This window comes from Somniosus microcephalus, chromosome 21 (genome assembly GCF_052327205.1).
Source record: "Somniosus microcephalus isolate GS21.2 chromosome 21, FLI_Smic_1.0, whole genome shotgun sequence".
NCBI lineage: Eukaryota > Metazoa > Chordata > Chondrichthyes > Squaliformes > Somniosidae > Somniosus > Somniosus microcephalus.
This window is the reverse complement of record NC_141007.1, coordinates 79,540,889-79,565,553: the sequence shown is the minus strand read 5'-3', so window position 1 is coordinate 79,565,553 and position 24,665 is coordinate 79,540,889.

Genomic DNA, 24,665 nt, shown 5'->3' with positions numbered 1-24,665 from the left:
GAGCTGATTGTCTGCACCGAGTCCTCACTCATTATGGCTTTTAGATAGTGCCATTCCATGTCTATTTTCTTGATCCACTCCCGTCCCAGAAGTGGTGGTCCTCCCTCAGGTAGTACGTATAAGTTCATTCTTGGGTGTTCTTTACCCCCATCTCTCACCTTGACTCTTATCTTCCCCATGGGGTATACTTTATGCCCCGTGTATGTCTGCAATACGAACTTGGTATCTCTTAAGGGTATATGTGAGAATAGCCGGTGGTAATCCCTTCGATTTATGACTGATAGAGCTGATCCAGTGTCCAACTCCATTTTCACTTGGACTCCAGCTATTTTTAGCATGACCCAGATAGTTTGTAGGTCAGCTTCCTTACTCACATTGTGAATTCTCAGACTGCCCAGCTCCTGGCCGTTTGGGTCTGAGTCCGAATTCTGTTCGTCTGAACTCTTCTCAGCCACCTTGTGTACCTTGTTGTACTTTTCCTGTGATGGCTTCCTTTGGTTGGTCTTCTTCCCTGACCGGCATACCTTAGCTATGTGACCCAGTTTGCCACATTTCCTACATTCCTGGTTCTTAAACCAGCATTGGTTCTGGTCGTGTGTTGTCTTCCCACAACGATAGCATTTTGTTGTACTCGAGGTAATTTGATCCACACTGAGTGCCGCTGCCTTTAGCTGCATTTCCGCAGTTCCCTTCGCTGCGGCTTCGTGCGATGCTGCAATAAGGACAGCCCTGTCAAGTGTAAGGTCGTTCTCTTCGAGTAGTCGCTTTTGCGTTCCTTCCTTTGACAACCCGCACACGAACTTGTCTCGCAATGCCTCTGTCAGATTCCCTCCAAACTGGCAGTGTTTCGCTAGTCTACGCAGTTCAACCAAGTATTCTGCGTTGCTTTCGTCTTTCCTTTGCGTTCTCGCATAGAATTTGAATCGTTCCGCCAACATCAACGGTGTGGGGTTCAAGTGATCCTTCAGAACAGTCACAATATCATCGAAAGTCTGATCCGCCGGTTTAGCTGGTGCTAGTAGATGCTTCAAGAGCCCGTATGTCTTCGCGCCCATCGAGTTTAGCAAGGTTATAGCTTTGTCATCTTCTTCTATTTTATTGGCCTCACAATAGATCTCAATGCGTTCCACATACGTGGCCCAGTCTTCTACCTCGGAATTAAAATCGTTGATGTTACCACGCTTAGGCATCTTCCTCTCTTCCTGATAACACCACGAATTATTTCTTTAAATTTTCTTTTATTTATTTATTTTTTTTCCAAGATGGCGGTTCCCGCGAAAATGGCGGTTTCCCGCGCTTATCTTCTCTCCCCGCCCACTTCAATGGCGGTTCCCCGCTTCTGTCTTCTTCTCCGCCTAATGGCGGCTTCCCGCGTTTCTTCCCCTGGCGGGAGGGGTACACTTTCCCCACGGGCGACGGCCGCTGGCTTTCAGGTTCACAGCCTGCGCGTCGGCTTCAGTGCTTTCCCTTTTCTCGGCAGGGCAACCGGCGCTGGGTACACCCCATTGACGGCGAACAGTTTCAGCCGCTGGGCTGGCTCTCGCTCAGTTCCCCTTGCTCGGGCTCTGTCTCTCTCCCGCTCGCTCGGCTCTACCGGCGCTGGGTACACCCCGTTGACGGCGAACAGTTTCAGCCGCTGGACTGGCTCTCGCTCAGTCTCCCTTGGTCGGCTCTGCCTCTCCCGCTCGCTCGGCTCCCAATCGCGCCTCCCAGCCCTCTCGCAGTCCGGTGCTTCCCTCCCCGGCTGCGGCTGAGTTTTTATATCTTCCCGCGCCTACGCTCCCGGTCGCAGCGCTTCGTGGCTTCGGTCGCTGCCCGGCCTTTTTCGCCGGTCGCGGTCTAGCTGTCTCACGACGCCATTGCGTCCCCAGCCTGTCTGTACCGCGGCTTCCTTGCTCCACGCTGCCCCAGTCTCAGCGCCTCTGGGCCCGACTTCTGTCCGGCTCCTTTCCCCCTCGACCGTGGTCGAGTGCACCGCCCTTATCCTCCGGTTATTCTTTTTACTTTTCCCTTACTCACAGTCACCGTGGCCGGCTTGCTTCTCGTGCTGATCGGCTCACTCCTCACCGTGGCAGAAGGGACAGTCAGTGCCTGTTGCTGATGGAAGTCTTTGTCTCTGAATTCTTCCTCCTTTCCAGCTCTGCAGACTCGAGTTTTCTCCCAGCAGAATGACGAGGGCGGTTGCCTCTTCTCGACGCTCGTTAACTGCTTTGGAAGTATTGTTGCCGCAGGGTACGATCGGACTCGTCGCCACTGTAAAGTCTGTGAGTTGTTTAGTTAATTAATACACAGACTACCAGAGTAACTTAAAACAGGACTTTACTATTCGAAGGTCAGGGCGAATCTGCCAAATAAATCCTGACACAGCACTTATATACCGGTGTGGTCACCGTCGGTATTACAGTATACAGAAGCCAACAAAGTAGTGCCACATCTAAAATAGTTCTCTTAAAGGTGAACGGTTACATACAATGGTTTTCTTAAAGGTAGACGGGTACATACACTACAAAACCCAGCCCTGTCGACCCTGCAAAGTCCTCCTTACCAACATCTGGGGGCTTGTGCCAAAATTGGGAGAGCTGTCCCACAGACTAGTCAAGCAACAGCCTGACATAGTCATAATTACCGAATCATACCTTACAACCAATGTCCCAGACACCACCATCACCATCCCTGGGTATGTCCTGTCCCACCGGCAGGACAGGCCCACCAGAGGTGGTGGCCCCATGGTATACAGTCGGTAGGGAGTAGCCCTGGGAGTCCTCAACATTGACTCAGGACCCCAAAATCCTGGAACTCCCTTCCTAACAGCATTGTGGGTGTACCTACACCATATGGACTGCAGCAGTTCAAGAAGGCAGCTCACCACCATCTTCTCAAGGGCAATTAGGGATGGGCACTAAATGCAGGCCTAGCCAGTGACGCCCACATCCCATCAATGAATTTTAAAAAAAAGGAGGTTGAGGGGTGATTTGATAGAGGTGTACAAGATTATGACTGGTTTGGATAGGCTAGACAGGGAAAGGCTGTTCCCACGAGTTAATGGTACAAGGACCAGGGGACACAGATTTAAGGTTTTGGGCAAGAGATACAGGGGGGATGTGAGGAAAAACTTTTTTATGCAGCGAGTGGCGATGACCTGGAACTCGCTGCCGACGGAAGTGGTGGAAGCGGAGACACTCAATGTTTTCAAGGGGAGACTGGATAGGCACTTGAGGGAAATAAACTTGCAGGGCTACGGGGATAGAGCGGGGGAATGGGACTGACTGGATTGCTCGACAGAGAGCCGGCACAGACTCGATGGGCCGATTGGCCTCCTTCTGTGCCATTACAACTCTATGACTCTATGGTGAGTTTTACTGTTATGGTGAGTTTTACTGTGTTATGGTGAATTTTACTGTTATGGTGAGTTTTACTGTGTTATGGTGAGTTTTACTGTGTTGTGATAAGTTTTACTGTGTTATGGTGAGTTTTACTGTGTTATGGTGAGTTTTACTGTGTTATGGTGAGTTTTACTGTGTTGTGATAAGTTTTACTGTGTTATGGTGAGTTTTACTGTGTTATGGTGAGTTTTACTGTGTTATGGTGAGTTTTACTGTGTTATGGTGAATTTTACTGTTATGGTGAGTTTTACTGTGTTATGGTGAGTTTTACTGTGTTGTGATAAGTTTTACTGTGTTATGGTGAGTTTTACTGTGTTATGGTGAGTTTTACTGTTATGGTGAGTTTTACTGTGTTATGGTGAGTTTTACTGTGTTATGGTGAGTTTTACTGTTATGGTGAGTTTTACTGTTATGGTGAGTTTTACTGTGTTATGGTGAGTTTTACTGTTATGGTGAGTTTTACTGTGTTATGGTGAGTTTTACTGTTATGGTGAGTTTTACTGTTATGGTGAGTTTTACTGTGTTATGGTGAGTTTTACTGTTATGGTGAGTTTTACTGTGTTGTGATAAGTTTTACTGTGTTATGGTGAGTTTTACTGTTATGGTGAATTTTACTGTTATGGTGAGTTTTACTGTTATGGTGAGTTTTACCGAGACCCCATATTGGACCCGGACCTCTCGACACGGCGGTTAATCCACCCATGCAAAGCAGATTATGAAAGGGATCAAAAATATAAAAATAAGAGAAACTAACTCACATACTTCCATCCAAAGATGACCCTGTGACAACGAGCGGTCTGTATCTGTCAGTGGCAGTGCTTTCCTGACAGGAACAGGCTCAAGATCCACACATTGGATGCCAGACTGATACTCGATTTCTGGGCAGCCTTCTAATGGAAACCACATTACTCCAAGGTGTCACTCCCAGACTGTCACCGGTCGAGATTCGGAAAAGTATCGGAGTTTGGTATCTACTACAAGAGAGAGGAGGCAGAGAGAGACAGAGGGAAGGGGAGAGAGCGAGAGAGAGAGAGACAGAGTGAGGGAGAGAGAGAGAGAGACAGAAAGAGGGAGCAAGAAACAGAGGGCGAGAGAGAGAAAAACAGAGGGAGGGAGAGAAACAGAGGGAGGGACAGAGAGGGGGAGAGAGAGAGAGAAACAGAGGGAGGGACAGAGAGGGGGAGAGAGAGAGAGAAACAGAGGGAGGGACAGAGAGGGGGAGAGAGAGAGAGAAACAGAGGGAGGGACAGAGAGGGGGAGACAGAGAGAAAGACAGAGGGAGAGAGAGAGAAACAGAGGGTGAGAGAGAGAGAGAGAGACTGGGGGAGAGAGAAAGGAGGTAAAATCCAATCTCATCCCTTATACCCCTGCCCAATTCTGCTTTCTGTTGATGTCAATAGAGGGGGAAAGGGGGTGGGGGGTATATAAGGGGCGGTCCAACTGAGAACACCCATTTTGCGTTGCACTAAAGTTGAATTTTACCCCTAGAGTCTCATCATCAGTTTAAAGACTGTGGCAGGCCCCTCAGCAGACCTCCAGTCTCCACACTCTGTTCCCGCCCCCTCCCCAGGGAACTGACTCTACTCTGCAGGAGGCATAATGTCAGCACACTACAGCCACACTGGATCCGAGGGGTCACTCGCTGCTTATTTACTGTCCTTCTGAAGTATCCTGGAGTCTCGCTGTGCAAACATTGCCCAAAGGGTCTGAGACACAGCCACATCTGCAGGGGCTGCACTGTGACCAATGCAGCGTGTGAGGTGAGTACCTCAGGGCTGCACTGTGACCAATGCAGCGTGAGGTGAGTACCTCAGGGCTGCACTGTGACCAATGCAGCGTGTGAGGTGAGTACCTCAGGGCTGCACTGTGACCAATGCAGCGTGTGAGGTGAGTACCTCAGGGCTGCACTGTGACCAATGCAGCGTGTGAGGTGAGTACCTCAGGGCTGCACTGTGACCAATGCAGCGTGTGAGGTGAGTACCTCAGGGCTGCACTGTGACCAATGCAGCGTGTGAGGTGAGTACCTCAGGGCTGCACTGTGACCAATGCAGCGTGTGAGGTGAGTACCTCAGGGCTGCACTGTGACCAATGCAGCGTGTGAGGTGAGTACCTCAGGGCTGCACTGTGACCAATGCAGCGTGTGAGGTGAGTACCTCAGGGCTGCACTGTGACCAATGCAGCGTGTGAGGTGAGTACCTCAGGGCTGCAGTGACCAATGCAGCGTGTGAGGTGAGTACCTCAGGGCTGCACTGTGACCAATGCAGCGTGTGAGGTGAGTACCTCAGGGCTGCACTGTGACCAATGCAGCGTGTGAGGTGAGTACCTCAGGGCTGCACTGTGACCAATACAGCATGTGAGGTGAGTACCTCAGGGCTGCACTGTGACCAATGCAGCGTGTGAGGTGAGTACCTCAGGGCTGCACTGTGACCAATGCAGCGTGTGAGGTGAGTACCTCAGGGCTGCACTGTGACCAATGCAGCATGTGAGGTGAGTACCTCAGGGCTGCACTGTGACCAATGCAGCGTGTGAGGTGAGTACCTCAGGGCTGCACTGTGACCAATACAGCGTGTGAGGTGAGTACCTCAGGGCTGCAGTGACCAATGCAGCATGTGAGGTGAGTACCTCAGGGCTGCACTGTGACCAATGCAGCATGTGAGGTGAGTACCTCAGGGCTGCAGTGACCAATGCAGCGTGTGAGGTGAGTACCTCAGGGCTGCACTGTGACCAATGCAGCGTGTGAGGTGAGTACCTCAGGGCTGCACTGTGACCAATGCAGCGTGTGAGGTGAGTACCTCAGGGCTGCACTGTGACCAATGCAGCGTGTGAGGTGAGTACCTCAGGGCTGCACTGTGACCAATGCAGCGTGTGAGGTGAGTACTTCAGGGCTGCACTGTGACCAATGCAGCGTGTGAGGTGAGTACACAGTCTGCTTAAATAAACAGCTAGCCACTGTCAAATCAGTGGGAGACTTCTGATCTTTCTTAAAACAGAAGGAGTGGTGGAAACGCGATCTGCTCAGAAACCACACACTGAGGGCTACACAGAGTCGAAACTGGACCACAGGCGAGTTGGAAACTGGGGCTGAGACAAGCACCTTGTTCAGAAGGAGGCTGCCCTTATAACCCATGCTTGGGGATTTTCAGCGGGACCTATTTTATCCAGAAATTCAGCACTCACAAACAATTCCCATCACTTCCTGCCGACAGTCAGCTCTTAAAACAGGCATTGTCATAGAAACAGATTCATCAGAGGCTGCAGTCACAATCTGATTCAAATTAGAAACGAATTCAGCATCAAATAGCAAGAAAGAAATTACTGGATAATAAAACGAGTGATAAAATTAGATTGGGTGTTTGAATTTCAAAGGTATGTGTCTGTGCCTTTCTGAAATTCAGACATTGTCATATCACTGGACAGAGACAAATCACAATCGATGGTCAGTACAGGGGAATAACAGCCCTGTGTATATTATAGAGAATAGCAGCCCCTGTGTATATTATAGAGAATAGCAGCCCCTGTGTATATTATAGAGAATAGCAGCCCCTGTGTATATTATAGAGAATAGCAGCCCCTGTGTATATTATAGAGAATAGCAGCCCCTGTGTATATTATAGAGAATAGCAGCCCCTGTGTATATTATAGGGAATAGCAGCCCCTGTGTATATTATAGAGAATAGCAGCCCCTGTGTATATTATAGAGAATAGCAGCCCCTGTGAATATTACAGAGAATAGCAGCCCCTGTGTATATTACAGAGAATAGCAGCCGCTGTGTATATTATAGAGAATAGCAGCCCCTGTGTATATTATAGAGAATAGCAGCCCCTGTGTATATTATAGAGAATAGCAGCCCCTGTGTATATTATAGAGAATAGCAGCCCCTGTGTATATTATAGAGAATAGCAGCTCCTGTGTATATTATAGAGAATAACAGCCCTGTGTATATTATAGAGAATAGCAGCCCCTGTGTATATTATAGAGAATAGCAGCCCCTGTGTATATAAAAGAGAATAGCAGCCCCTGTGTATATTATAGAGAATAGCAGCCCCTGTGTATATTATAGAGAATAGCAGCCCCTGTGTATATTATAGAGAATAGCAGCCCCTGTGTATATTATAGGGAATAGCAGCCCCTGTGTATATTATAGAGAATAGCAGCCCCTGTGTATATTATAGAGAATAGCAGCCCCTGTGAATATTACAGAGAATAGCAGCCCCTGTGTATATTACAGAGAATAGCAGCCGCTGTGTATATTATAGAGAATAGCAGCCCCTGTGTATATTATAGAGAATAGCAGCCCCTGTGTATATTATAGAGAATAGCAGCCCCTGTGCATATTACAGAGAATAGCAGCCCCTGTGTATATTATAGAGAATAGCAGCCCCTGTGTATATTATAGAGAATAGCAGCTCCTGTGTATATTATAGAGAATAGCAGCCCCTGTGTATATTATAGGGAATAGCAGCCCCTGTGTATATTATAGAGAATAGCAGCCCCTGTGTATATTATAGAGAATAGCAGCCCCTGTGTATAGTATAGAGAATAGCAGCCCCTGTGTATATTATAGAGAATAGCAGCTCCTGTGTATATTATAGAGAATAGCAGCCCCTGTGTATATTATAGAGAATAGCAGCCCCTGTGTATATTATAGAGAATAGCAGCTCCTGTGTATATTATAGAGAATAGCAGCCCCTGTGTATATTACAGAGAATAGCAGCCCCTGTGTATATTATAGAGAATAGCAGCCCCTGTGTATATTATAGAGAATAGCAGCCCCTGTGTATATTATAGAGAATAGCAGCCCCTGTGTATATTATAGAGAATCGCAGCCCCTGTGTATATTGTAGAGAATAGCAATCCCTGTGTATATTATAGAGAATAGCAGCCCCTGTGTATATTATAGGGAATAGCAGCCCCTGTGTATATTATAGAGAATAGCAGCCCCTGTGTATATTATAGAGAATAGCAGCCCCTGTGTATATTATAGGGAATAGCAGCCCCTGTGTATATTACAGAGAATAGCAGCCCCTGTGTATATTATAGAGAATAGCAGCCCCTGTGTATATTATAGAGAATAGCAGCCCCTGTGTATATTATAGAGAATAGCAGCCCCTGTGTATATTATAGAGAATAGCAGCCCCTGTGTATATTATAGAGAATAGCAGCCCCTGTGTATATTATAGAGAATAGCAGCCCCTGTGTATATTATAGAGAATAGCAGCCCCTGTGTATATTATAGAGAATAGCAGTCCCTGTGTATATTATAGAGAATAGCAGCCCCTGTGTATATTATAGAGAATAGCAGCCCCTGTGTATATTATAGAGAATAGCAGCCCCTGTGTATATTATAGAGAATCGCAGCCCCTGTGTATATTGTAGAGAATAGCAATCCCTGTGTATATTATAGAGAATAGCAGCCCCTGTGTATATTATAGGGAATAGCAGCCCCTGTGTATATTATAGAGAATAGCAGCCCCTGTGTATATTATAGAGAATAGCAGCCCCTGTGTATATTATAGGGAATAGCAGCCCCTGTGTATATTACAGAGAATAGCAGCCCCTGTGTATATTATAGAGAATAGCAGCCCCTGTGTATATTATAGAGAATAGCAGCCCCTGTGTATATTATAGAGAATAGCAGCCCCTGTGTATATTATAGAGAATAGCAGCCCCTGTGTATATTATAGAGAATAGCAGCCCCTGTGTATATTATAGAGAATAGCAGCCCCTGTGTATATTATAGAGAATAGCAGCCCCTGTGTATATTATAGAGAATAGCAGCCCCTGTGTATATTATAGGGAATAGCAGCCCCTGTGTATATTACAGAGAATAGCAGCCCCTGTGTATATTATAGAGAATAGCAGCCCCTGTGTATATTATAGAGAATAGCAGCCCCTGTGTATATTATAGAGAATAGCAGCCCCTGTGTATATTATAGAGAATAGCAGCCCCTGTGTATATTATAGAGAATAGCAGCCCCTGTGTATATTATAGAGAATAGCAGCCCCTGTGTATATTATAGAGAATAGCAGCCCCTGTGTATATTATAGAGAATAGCAGCCCCTGTGTATATTATAGAGAATAGCAGCCCCTGTGTATATTATAGAGAATAGCAGCCCCTGTGTATATTATAGAGAATAGCAGCCCCTGTGTATATTATAGAGAATAGCAGCCCCTGTGTATATTATAGAGAATAGCAGCCCCTGTGTATATTATAGAGAATAGCAGGGAGGGAGATCCAGGATTTTGACCCAGCGACGATGAAGGAACGGCGATATATTTCCAAGTTGGGATGACTTGGAGGGGAACTTGGAGATGATGTTGTTCCCATGCGCCTGCTGCCCTTGTCCTTCTAGGTGGCCTACCCCAATCGAGTCATAGCATACCCACAATGCATCACCACGTACTCACTATCCGTTCGCTGCTATGAACTGTGGACCGAGCTGCATTGAATCAGCCTGATCGAGATCCACAGTAAACGACAAACATTGTGTGCAATGGAGTGAAAATAAACAGTGACACAGCCCCCGGACTAGAGTATCAATGTCCCTTAATATAACGTGAAATGGAACACACCATCGATTGCGCAGCTCCTTCAGGGGACGAATTGTTGGTCTGATCCTCACTGAATACAACATGCTGGAAACTGTCGACAACTGAGCGACCCACAGCACGAGAACACACCACTAGAATTATATACAAGCTGAGACACAGAGACAAACACAGACTGGCTCATGTACACACTCACACAGTGACTGTCACACACACACTGACTGACACACACACTGACTGACACACACGCACTGACTGACACACGCACTGACTGACACACGCACTGATTGACACACGCACTGACTGACACACGCACTGACTGACACACGCACTGACTGACACACGCACTGATTGACACACGCACTGACTGACACACGCACTGATTGACACACGCACTGACTGACACACACACACTGACTGACACACACACACTGACTGACACACGCACTGACTGACACACACGCACTGACTGACACACGCACTGACTGACACACGCACTGATTGACACACGCACTGACTGACACACACACACTGACTGACACACGCACTGACTGACACACGCACTGACTGACACACGCACACTGACTGACACACACACACTGACTGACACACACACTCTGACTGACACACACTCTGACGACACACACACTCTGACACACACGCTGACTGACACACACACTGACTGACACACACACTCTGACTGACACACACTCTGACTGACACACGCACTGACTGACACACGCACACTGACTGACACACACACACTGACTGACACACACACTCTGACTGACACACACACTGACTGACACACACACACTGACTGACACACACACACTGACTGACACACGCACTGACTGACACACACACTGACTGACACACGCACACTGACTGACACACACACACTGACTGACACACACACTCTGACTGACACACACTCTGACGACACACACACTCTGACACACACGCTGACTGACACACACACTGACTGACACACACACTCTGACTGACACACACTCTGACTGACACACACACACTGACTGACGCACACACTGACTGACACACACACTCTGACTGACACACACTCTGACTGACACACACTCTGACTGACACACACACTGACTGACGCACACACTGACACACAACTGACTGACACACACGCTGACTGACACACACACTGACTGACACACACACTCTGACTGACACACACTCTGACTGACACACACTCTGACTGACACACACACTGACTGATGCACACACTAACACACACCTGACTGACACACACACTGACTGACACACACTCTCACTGACACACACACGCTGACTGACACACACACACTGACTGACACACACAGACACACACTCTGACTGACACACACTCTGACTGACACACACACATTGACTGATGCACACAAACACACACTCTGACTGACACACACGCACTGACTGACACACGCACACTGACTGACACACGCACTGACTGACACGCACACTGACACACACGCACTGACTGACACACGCACTGACTGACACACACACTGACTGACACACACGCACTGACTGACACACACACACTGACTGACACACACACACACTGACTGACACACACACTGACTGACGCACACACTGACTGACACACACACTGACTGACACACGCACTGACTGACACACGCACTGACTGACACACACACTGACTGACACACGCACTGACTGACACACACACTGACTGACACACGCACTGACTGACGCACACTCTGACTGACACGCACACTGACTGACACACACACACTGACTGACACACACACTGACTGACACACGCACTGACTGACACACGCACTGACTGACACACGCACTGACTGACGCACACTCTGACTGACACGCACACTGACTGACACACACACACTGACTGACACACACACTGACTGACACACGCACACTGACTGACACACGCACACTGACTGACACACACACACACTGACTGACACACACACTGACTGACACACACTCTGACTGACACAAACTCTGACGACACACACAGACACACACACTGACTGACACACGCACTGACTGACACACGCACTGACTGACACATGCACTCTGACTGACGCACACACTGACTGACACACACACTGACAGACACACACACTGACTGACACTAACACTGACTGACACACACACTGAATGACACACACACTGACTGACACACACTCTGACTGACACACACACTCTGACTGACACACACACACTGACTGACACAAACACACTGACTGACACACACACTGACTAACACACACACTGACTGACACACGCACCTGCACTCACCCTCTCTGCATTGATCCTTTCTGTACTGACCCTCCCTGTACTGACCCTCCCTGTACTGACCCTCCCTGTACTGACCCTCCCTGCACTGACCCTCCCTGCACTGACCCTCCCGGTACTGACCCTCCCTGCACTGACCCTCCCTGCACTGACCCTCCCAGTACTGACCCTCCCTGTACTGACCCTCCCTGTACTGACCCTCCCGGTACTGACCCTCCCTGTACGGACCCTCTCTGCACTGACCCTCCCTGTACTGACCCTCCCTGTACTGACCCTCCCTGTACTGACCCTCTCTGTACTGACGCTCCCTGTACGGACCCTCCCTGTACTGACGCTCCCTGTACGGACCCTCCCTGTATGGACCCTCCCTGTACGGACACTCCCTGTACTGACCCTCCCTGTACTGACCCTCCCTGTACTGACCCTCCCGGTACTGACCCTCTCTGTACTGACCCGCTCTGTACTGACCCTCCCTGTACTGACCCTCCCTGTACTGACCCTCTCTGTACTGACCCTCCCTGTACGGACCCTCCCTGTACTGACCCTCCCTGTACTGACCCTCCCTGTACTGACCCTCTCTGTACTGACCCTCTCTGTACTGACCCTCTCTGTACGGACCCTCCCTGTACTGAGCCTCTCTGTACGGACCCTGCGGACCCTCCCTGTACGGACCCTCTCTGTACTGACCCTCTCTGTACTGACCCTCCCTGTACTGACCCTCTCTGTACTGACCCTCCCTGTACTGACCATCTCTGTACTGACCCTCTCTGTACTGACCCTCCCTGTACTGACCCTCCCTGTACGGACCCTCCCTGTACTGACCCTCTCTGTACGGACCCTCCCTGTACTGACCCTCCCTGTACTGACCCTCCCTGTACGGACCCTCCCTGTACTGACCCTCCCTGTACTGACCTTCCCTGTACTGACCCTCCCTGTACTGACCCTCCCTGTACGGACCCTCCCTGTACTGACCCTCCCTGTACGGACCCTCCCAGTACTGACCCTCCCTGTACTGACCCTCTCTGTACGGACCCTCCCTGTACTGACCCTCCCTGTACTGACCCTCCCTGTACTGACCCTCTCTGTACGGACCCACCCTGTACTGACCCTCCCTGTACTGACCCTCCCTGTACGGACCCTCCCTGTACTAACCCTCTCTGTACTGACCCTCCCTGTACTGACCCTCCCTGTACTGACCCTCCCTGTACTGACCCTCTCTGTACTGACCCTCCCAGTACTGACCCTCCCTGTATGGACCCTCCCTGTACTGACCCTCCCTGTAATCAATTCAATTCAATTCAATTCAAATCGCTTTATTGGCATGATGACAAGGTACATCTTATGTTGCCAAAGCATCGAAAAACATTTATGGTTGAACACATAAACGCAGATCTATCCATACAGTGTATAAACAGATATATCCCCGAGTGTATAAATATACATTCATATAATTTGTATATACTCTTTTCTTAGATTTAATGGTTGTCCCTCTGGTTATGGCAAGCTGTAACATAGTGTACCGCTAAGGTTACACAATTTCTCTGTTCCCCTAGTAGGTATGGGAGTTTTTGGTCGTCATTGAAATTTCAGAATTCAGGGCATATTTTTGTGAATTTTGGGTAGAAATTCTCCCTGATGCTCTGATATTTTCCACAAGCTGTGAGGAAGTGCATCTCTGTCTCCACCACTCCCTGACTGCAGTGAGAGCATAGCCTGTCCTCTCTTGTCAGCCAGGTCTGTCTGTGTCTGCCTTTTTCGATAGCCAGGCTATGCTCACTAAGTCTGTACATAGTCAAGGTTTTTCTCAGTTTGCTATCTTTTACCGTGGTCAGGTATTCAGCCATGTTGTATTGTCTGTTTAGGGCCAAGTAGCAATTGAGTTTGTTTTGGGTTTTTGTTGTTTCTGCCCAATATGACAGATATTTTTCCTTTTGCTTAGTGACAATTGTGTTGGGTCGAATTCTCTGTGCTATGATGTCACTGTCCTGGGGCTGGTTATTGTTAGTAGTGTTAGTAGTGTACTGACCCTCCCTGTACTGACCCCCCCTGTACGGACCCTCCCTGTACTGACCCTCCCTGTACGGACCCTCCCTGTACTGACCCTCTATGTACTGACCCTCTCTGTATTGACCCTCTCTGTACTGACCCTCCCTGTACTGACCCTCCCTGTATGGACCCTCCCTGCACTGACCCTCTATGTATTGACCCTCCCTGTACTGACCCTCCCTGTACTGACCCTCCCTGTATGGACCCTCCCTGTACTGACCCTCCCTGTACTGACCCTCCCTGTACGGACCCTCCCTGTACGGACCCTCGCTGTACTGACCCTCCCTGTACTGACCCTCCCTGTACGGACCCGCCCTGTACGGACCCTCCCTGTACTGACACTCCCTGTACTGACCCCCTCTGTACGGACCCTCCCTGTACTGACCCTCTCTGTACTGACCCTCCCTGTACTGACCCTCCCTGTACTGACCCTCCCTGTACGGACCCTCTCTGTACTGACCCTCTCTGTACTGATCCTCCCTGTACTGACCCTCCCTGTACTGACCCTCCCTGTACAGACCCTCTCTGTACTGACCCTCCCTGTACTGGCCCTCCCTGTACTGACCCTCTCTGTACGGACCCTCTCTGTACTGACCCTCTCTGTACTGACCCCCTCTGTACTGACCCTCTCTGTACTGACCCTCCCTGTACTGACCCCCTCTGTACTGACCCTCTCTGTACTGACCCTCCCTGTACTGACCCTCTCTGTACTGACCCTCCCTGTACTGACTCTCCCTGTACGGACCCTCCCTGTACTGACCCTCTCTGTACTGACCCTCACTGTACTGACCCTCCCTGTACTGACCCTCCCTGTACTGACCCTCCCTGTACTGACCCTCCCTGTACTGACCCTCTCTGTACTGACCCTCTCTGTACTGACCCTCTCTGTACTGACGCTCTCTGTATTGACCCTCTCTGTACTGACGCTCCCTGTACTGACCCTCTCTGTACTGACCCTCTCTGTACTGACCCTCACTGTACTGACCCTCCCTGTACTGACCCTCCCTGTACGTACCCTCCCTGTACTGACCCTCCCTGTACTGACCCTCCCTGTACGGACCCCCTCTGTACTGACCCTCCCTGCACTGACCCTCCCTGTACTGACCCTCTCTGTATGGACCCTCCCTGTACTGACCCTCCCTGTACTGACCCTCTCTGTACGGACCCTCTCTGTACGGACCCTCCCTGTACTGACCCTCCCTGTACTGACCCTCCCTGTACTGACCCTCTCTGTACGGACCCTCTCTGTACGGACCCTCCCTGTACTGACCCTCCCTGTACTGACCCCCCCTGTACGGTCCCTCTATGTACGGACCCTCTATGTACTGACCCCCCGTGTACTGACCCCCCCTGTACTGACCCCCCCTGTACTGACCCCCCCTGTACGGACCCCCCTGTACGGGCCCTCTATGTACGGACCCTCTCTGTACTGACCCTCTCTGTACTGACCCTCTCTATACTGACCCCCCCTGTACGGACCCCCCTTACTCTGACCCCCCCTGTACGGACCCTCTATGTATGGACCCTCTATGTACGGACCCTCTATGTACGGACCCTCCCTGTACGGACCCCCCCTGTACGGACCCCCCCTGTACGGACCCCCCCTGTACTGACCCTCCCTGTACTGACCCTCTCTGTATGGACCCTCCCTGTACTGACCCTCCCTGTACTGACCCTCTCTGTACGGACCCTCTCTGTACGGACCCTCCCTGTACTGACCCTCCCTGTACTGACCCTCCCTGTACTGACCCTCTCTGTACGGACCCTCTCTGTACGGACCCTCCCTGTACTGACCCTCCCTGTACTGACCCCCCCTGTACGGTCCCTCTATGTACAGACCCTCTATGTACTGACCCCCCCTGTACTGACCCCCCCTGTACGGACCCCCCTGTACGGGCCCTCTATGTACGGACCCTCTCTGTACTGACCCTCTCTGTACTGACCCTCTCTATACTGACCCCCCCTGCACGGACCCCCCTTACTCTGACCCCCCCTGTACGGACCCTCTATGTATGGACCCTCTATGTACGGACCCTCTATGTACGGACCCTCCCTGTACGGACCCCCCCTGTACGGACCCCCCCTGTACTGATCCCCTTGTACTGACCCTCCCTGTACGGACCCCCTCTGTACGGACCCCCCCTGTACTGACCCCCATGTACGGACCCCCCCTGTACGGACCCCCCCTGTACGGACCCTCTATGTACGGACCCTCTATGTACGGACCTCCCTGTACGGACCCCCCCTGTACTGATCCCCCTGTACGGACCCCCCCTGTACGGACCCCCCTGTACGGACCCCCCCTGTACGGACCCCCCCTGTACTGATCCCCCTGTACGGGCCCTCTATGTACGGACCCTCTATGTACGGACCCTCTCTGTACTTCTCACCCCGTCTCAGTGGCCAGCTCCTAAGCGCAGGCTGAATCTGCCAAGAATGCCTCCGGGATTACTGCCCACAGCTTGATGAAATTAATTAAATGATGCTGATCGCAGGATATTTGCCGTCATTTCCTGTCGACCAACCAAACCCAAACTGGTAGGTGCCCTACTGACACTCGCTGTTTTAGCTGGGGGAGGTATTTGAAGGGACATTAGGAACAGGAGCTGGTCGTTCAGCCCCACGAGCCTGTTCCGCCATTCCATTAGACCACGGCTGATTTGCATCTTTCCTCTATTTACCCGCCGTTGCTCCATATCCCTCGATACCCTCACCCAACAAAAATCTATCGACCTCAGTCTTGAAAGCTCCAACTGACCCCCAGCATCCACAGCCTTTTGGGTTCCTGATTTTCACTGACCTTTGTGTAAACAAGTTCTTCCTGATTTCACTCCTAAATGGCTCAGCTCTAATGTTAAAATAGCGCCCCCTGTACCTCCACCAGAGGAAATCGTTTCCAGGTATCTTTTACTATTTTATACACCTGAATCAGATCACCCCTCAACCTTGTAGACTCGAGGAATACAAGCCCAGTCTGTGCAACCTGTCCTCGTAATTTAACCCTTTTAGCCCCGGTATCATTCTGGTGAATCTGCGCTGCTCCCCCTCCGAGGCCGATATATCCTTCCTGAGGGGCGGGGCCCAGGACTGAACCCAGTTACTCCAGGTGGGGTCTGACCAAGGCTCCGTACAACTGAAGCATCACTTCCTCACTCTTATATTCCAGCCCCCTTGAGGTAAAGGCCAACATTCCTTTAGCCTCTTTGATTACCTTTGAGCCTGTGCACTACCTTTTAGCGATGTGGGTACATGGACAAATAGAGTATGAGAGTAAACTTGCAAGGAACATAAGAGAGGATTGTAAAAGCTTCTACAAGTATATAAAAAGAAAAAGATTAGTGAAGACAAATGCAGGTCCCTTACAGTCAGAAACGGGAGAATTTATAATGGGGAACAAGGAAATGGCAGAGCAATTAAACAAATATTTTTGGTTCTGTCTTCTCGGAAATGCTAGGGAACCAAGGGGGAGAAATTCGGTATCACCCCGTTTGGGGCGCAATTATCGTCCGGGCGCAAAGTTTAGCGCCTGGCGCTAATTATTGCCTCCGACTGCAAGCTTGGCTTCTATCGCCCCTGGAGGTGATTGGAGCGCTAAATCAGGCGCTACACACCTCTCTTAAGACACTAACGCCGAGGAGCGAGGCGCTACCTCAGAGCGCTGGCGAAGCTCATGTGATGTCAGTCAGCAATGGAACACAGACACACTGGCACCGGCCAGTTCTTAAAGGGGAGGGTCGATCTTGCTCTCCATCCACACCCTGCTCATTGCAGCCTTGAATCTCGGCCTGGAGAGACCTGTACATCAAATCTGCTGGAAAGAACAATGGAGAGGCCCAGGGAAAGAGCTCAGAGTGCAGCCCCCATAGTCTCTTCTAAATCGATGCAAGGAAGGTCAAATGAAAATGAACCTGCAAAGTGCTGCTCAGTACCCAAAACTCCTTCACACGGCGTTGAATCTCTCCAGAAGTCTCTCTCTCTCTCAGAATGCCTGGTGCAAAAATGTCGCTGACAAAAAAAGGCAGGAAGTGGTTGTCTTTAAATAGCGCTCCCCCAGTCCCTTCCCGACTGCAAAACGCTCCCCTGTGCCTGTCGTTGCTAGCAGCAGGCGGTAAGGCAGGAGGCACCACTCAATATCCGGTCTGGGGCGTTGCACGCTCGACTGACGTCACGATCTGTGGGTGCAGGAGATCGTGGTGGTAGTGTTTAGCGCCGCCGCAAAATGTCTGGTCAATTTCGCGAGCGGTGCAAACATCATTGCGCCCAGGCGCTAGTTGCTTTGCGCCCCATTAGCGACCTCTTAGGGCATTAACGGGAAGCGCAAAGCAACCGAATTTTCCCCCCAAGGGTCCAGTGAGAAGGAGGAATTAAAAGAAATTAATATTAGTAAAAAAATAGTGCTGGAGAAATTAATGGGACTGAAAGCTGATAAATCCCCAGGGCCTGATAATCTGCATCCCAGAGTACTAAAAGAGGTAGCCATGGAAATAGTGGATGCATTGGTTGCCATCTTCCAAAATTCTATAGATTATTGAACAGTTCCTGCAGATTGGAGGGTTACAAATGTAACCCCACTATTTAAAAAAGGAGGGAGAGAGAAAACAGGGAACTACAGGCCGGTTAGCCTAACATCAGTAGTAGGGAAAATGCTAGAGTCTATTATAAAGGATGTGATAACAGGACACTTAGAAAATATCAATGGGATTAGACAAAGTCAACGTGGATTTATGAAAGGGAAATTGTGTTTGACAAACCTACTGTAGTTTTTTGAGGATGTAACTGGTAGAATAGATAAGGGAGAACCAGTGGATGTGGTGTATTTGGATTTTCAGAAGGCCTTTGATGTCCCACATAAGAGGTTAGTGTGCAAAATTAAAGCACATGGGATTGGGGGTAATAAACTGGCATGGATTGAAAATTGGTTAACAGACAGGAAACAGAGAGTAGGAATAAATGGGTCTTTTTCGGGGTGGCAGGCGGTGACTAGTGGGGTACCGCAGGGATCAGTGCTTGGGCCCCAGCTATTCACAATATATATCAATGATTTGGATGAGGGAACCAAATGTAATATTTCCAAGTTTGCTGACGACACAAAACTAGGTGGGATTGTGAGTTGTGAGGAGGATGCAAAGAGGCTTCAAAGCGATTTAAACAAGTTGAGTGAGTGGGCAAATACATGGCAGATGCAGTATAATGTGGATAAATGTGAAGTTATCCACTTCAGTAGGAAAAACAGAAAGGTAGAATATTATTTAAATGGTGATAGATTGGGAAATGTTGATGTACAAAGGGACTTGGGTGTCCTTGTACACCAGTCACTGAAAGCAAACATACAGGTGCAGCAAGCAGTTAGGAAGGCAAATGGTATGTTGGCCTTCATTGCAAGAGGATTTGAGTACAGGAGCAAGGATGTCTTACTCCAGTTGTACCAGGCCTTGGTGAGACCACACCTGGAGCACTGTGTGCAGTTTTGATCTCCTTACCTAAGAAAGGATATACTTGCCATAGAAGGAGTGCGGCGAAGGTTCACCAGACTGATTCCTGGGATGGCAGGACTGTCGTATGAGGAGAGATTGGGTCGACTAGGCCTGTATTCACTAGAGTTTAGAAGAATGAGAGGGGACCTCATTGAAACGTATAAAATTCTGACCGGGCTAGACAGACTGGGTGCAGGGAGGATGTTTTCCCTGGCTGGGGGGTCTAGAACGAGGGGTCACAGTCTCAGGATATGGGGTAGGACATTTAGGACTGAGATGAGGAGAAATTTCTTCACTCAGAGGGTGGTGAACCTGTGGAATTCTCTACCACAGAAGGCTGTGGAGGCCAAGTCACTGAATATATTTAAGAAGAAGATAGATAGATTTCTAGACACAAAAGGCATCAAGGGGTATGGGGAGAGAGTGGGAATATGGTATTAAGATAGAAGATCAGCCATGATCATATTGAATGGCGGAGCAGGCTCGAAGGGCCGAATGGCCTACTCCTGCTCCTATTTTTCTATGTTTCTATCTCTCTGTCCCTCTACAGTTCCTAGTCTCTCACCATTTGCAAAATGCTCCGATTTATCTTGGGATCAAAGTGGATGACCTCACACTTCCCCACATTGAACTCCATCTGCCCTAGTTTTTTCCACTCAGTCTGTCTCTGTCCCTTTGCAACTTTCTGCTCCTAACCACACAACGTACTGCGCCTCCTAACTTAATGTCATCTGCAAACTGGGATACACAACTCTCGATTCCTTCAACCAAGTCATTAATAAATATGGTGAAAGCTGAAGCCCCAGAATAGATCCCTGGGGAACACCACTTGACACATCCTGCCAATGAAGTACATTCCCTTTATCCCCACTATCTGTCATCTACCTCCAAACCAATTTCCAACCCAAGTTAAAAGGTTACCTCCAGTTCCGTGCACTCTCATTTTTTCCAATAATCTCTTGTGTGGAACCTTATCAAATGCCTTCTGGAAGTCCATATAGACAACAGCCATAGACACTCCTTTATCTACCTTATTAGTGACCTCCTCAAAAATTTCCGCCAGTCAGACAGGAAGCAGGTGATACCTGTGAACATGACCCAGGAAGAGGAGGGGAGAAAGGGGAAAAGACAGAATCAAGAGACAAACTGTCCCTTCCCCCCAAAACAGCTCAGCCTTTCATCATGAAAGTTTCATAATTACACTCACTTCTTCTGTCGAGAATCTGTTCTGTCTGTAGATCCGAGGCTCTGTTAAAAAAAAAAAAATGGACTTAGAAACATAAAATATGGACAGAAAAATCCCATCCCTCTCAGGAACCAGCAACAACCTGGCGGATCAAATGATATAACGGGCAATTTTCCAGCTGGGTGTTCCTGGTACATCCTGGACTCCGAGACGGGAATTGTGATGTGCCCAATACCCGCTCCCAGGGGGGCCGAGCTCAGTGCTGGGAGCAGCAATTCGGAACATTGTCCCTAACATTTTACATCGATTATAAAACTTCCTTTGGTTGCGAGGCTTGTTTCGAAGACGGATTATTCTATAGGGTGATTATATAAACAAAGAGTGAGTGCACTGCGGCAAAAAACACTGGGCATTTTTAGAGGGAACATCAATGTCATGAAGTGAATACACGTATCCTTCGAGAAATGTTTCTACTTTGATTTCGCACATCGGAAACTAAACAGCCATGGGCTTTCTTTCCAGTACAGGTTGCTAGGAAACAAGTGCAGAATTTTACAACTGAAAGCCCACCGGAAAAATAATGGCCCAGAAATTCGGGTCGGGGGCTTCTCGCGGGTGTAAGCCCCCGACCTGCACTTACCTTGCGCGCCGGCCATTGAGCTGTGGGCCCCCGTGGAATTCTGCTCCGGGGCCTGGTCCAACTGCCGGCGCACAGTGCTTGCGTATCTTAGGGGCACAGTTAGTTCGATGCGTCCCCTGGGATCACGTGGGCCATGGGGAGCCAATCGGAGCAGGGAATGCTCCATTCATAAGTTTGACAGGAAGAGCTGTCAAAACTTATAAATACTACGGCCCCAAAAGAGCGTCAGCGGGCGAAATCTCGGTGGGAATCACGGAGCGGCGGCAGTACAAAAGGCTCCAGAGACCAGGTAGGCCTCAGAGCATCAGCGGGCGAAATCTCGGCGGGAATCGCGGAGCGGCGGCAGTACAAAAGGCCCCAGGAGACCAGGTAGGCCTCAGAGCGTCAGCGGGCGAAATCTCGGCAGGAATTGCGGAGCGGCGGCAGTACAAAAGGCCCCAGGAGACCAGGTAGGCCTCAGAGTGTCAGCGGGCGAAATCTCGGCAGGAATCGCGGAGCGGCGACAGTACAAAAGGCCCCAGAGACCAGGTAGGCCTCAGAGCGTCAGCGGGCGAAATCTCGGTGGGAATCGCGGAGCGGCAACTATAAAAAGGCCCCAGAGACCAGGTAGGCCTCAGAGTTTACCAATCTCCAATCTCAGAGGGAAAGAAGTAAAAAGTAATCGAAGTGTGACGTCACCAAAAAAGCAGGTAAGTGATTGGTTGGTGAGTATTTCTCTCTTTATAAACTTTAACTCTGTGGTTTATAGTTTCTAAAGTCTCTGTGGTATAGCGGGGACTGTTTATAAACCAGGGCCCTTAAATATACTATTTAACGGTAGTGTAATTGGTGGGATTGATTTGATTTAATTTAATTGCAATTAATTAAAGGGTAAGTCATTGCAGGACAGCCCGGCCCCATTGTATGCTCCTCCTGCGCTATGTGGGAACTCAGGGACACTTCCTGTGTCCCTGACAACTATGTGTGCAGGAAGTGTGTCCAGCTGCAGCTACTGGCAGACCACATTGCAGCGCTGGAGCTGCGATTGGATTCATACTGGACCATTCGCGAGGCTGAGGAGGTCGTGAATAGCACGTTTGTTCAGTTGGTCACACCGCAGGCAAAGGTTGGACAGGTAGAAAGGGAATGGATGACCAACAGACAGAGTACTCGGCACAAGCAGTTAGTGCAGGGGTCCCCTGTGGACATCCCCCTCTCAAACAGATACACCACTTTGAGTACTGTTGGGGGGGATGGCTTACCAGAGGAAAACAGCAGCAGCCAACTTCCTGGCACCAGGGGTGGCTCTGCTGCACAGGACGGGAGGAAAAAGAGGGGGAGAGCTATAGTAATAGGGGATTCTATTGTAAGGGGAATAGATAGGCGTTTCTGCAGCCGCAAACGAGACTCCAGGATGGTGTGTTGCCTCCCTGGTGCAAGGGTCAAGGATGTCTCAGAGCGGCTGCAGAACATCTTGGAAGGGGAGGGTGAACAGCCAGTTGTCGTGGTGCATATAGGTACCAACGATATAGGTGAAAAATGGGATGAGGTCCTAAAAGCGGAATATAGGGAGTTAGGAGGTAAATTAAAAAATAGGACCTCAAAGGTAGTAATCTCAGGATTGTTACCAGTGCCACGTGCTAGTCAGAGTAGAAATAGAAGAATATTTCAGCTGAATACGTGGCTAGAGGAATGGTGCAAGGGGGAGGGATTCAAATTCCTGGGACATTGGAACCGGTTCTGGGGGAGGTGGGACCAGTTCAAACTGGACGGTTTGCACCTGGGCAGGGCCGGGACCGATGTCCTACGGTGAGTGTTTGCCACTGCTCTGGGGGAGGGTTTAAACTAAAATGGCAGGGGGTTGGGAACCTGAGCAAGGGGAGAGAGGAAAGGGAAACAAGGATAAAATCAAAAGATAGGAAGGAGAAAAACAAAAGTGGCAGTCAGAGAAATCAACGGTTTAAATTAAACATGGCCACAGTAAATAATAATTCTAATAGGTGTAAGAGCGTTAAAAAAACAAGCCAGAAAGCTTTGTCTTAATGCGAGGAGCATTCGTAATAAGGTGGATGAATTAGCTGCGCAAATAGAGGTAAACGAACATGATTTGATTGGGATTACGGAAACATAGCTCAACATCCAGGGGTATTCAATATTCAGGAAAGATAGGCAAAAAGGAAAGGGAGGTGGGGTAGCATTGCTGGTTAAAGAAGGGATTAACACAATTGTAAGGAAGGATATTAGCTCTGATGATGTGGAATCTGTATGGGTAGAACTGAGAAATATCAAGGGGCAGAAAACGTTAGTGGGAGTGGTATATAGACCTCCAAACAGTAATGCGGAGGTTGGGGATGGCATTAAAAGGGAAATTAGAGAAGCATGCAATAAGGGCACAGCAGTCAGCATGGGTAACTTTAATCTACATATAGATTGGGCTAACCAAATTAGTAACAATATTGTGGAGGAGGAATTCCTGGAGTGTTTAAGGGATGGTTTCCTGGACCAATATGTCGAGGAACCAACCAGAGATCAGGCCATCTTAGACTGGGTATTATGTAACGAGAAAGGATTAATTAGCAATCTTGTTGTACGAGGCCCCTTGGGTTGGAGCGATCATAATATGATCGAATTCTTCATTAAGATGGAGAATGAAGTAGTTGACTCAGAGACTAGGGTCCTAAATTTAAGTAAAGGAAACTACGATGGTCTGAGGCGCGAGTTGGGTAGGATTGATTAGGGAATGTCACTCAAAGGGTTGACGGTAGATAGGCAAAGGCAAACATTCAAAGACCGCATGGATGAACTACAGAATTTGTTCATCCCAGTTTGGCATAAAAATAAAACAAAGAAGGTGACTCAACCGTGACTAACAAGGGAAATTAGGGATAGCATAAGATCCAAGGAGAGGACATATAAATTGGCCAGAAAAACCAGCAAACCTGAGGATTGGGAGCAGTTTAGGATTCAACAAAGGAGGACAAAGGGATTAATTAAGAAAGGGAAAATAGAATATGAGAGTAAGCTTGCAGGGAACATATAAACTGACTGTAAAAGCTTTTATAGATATGTGAAGAGAAAAAGATTGGTGAA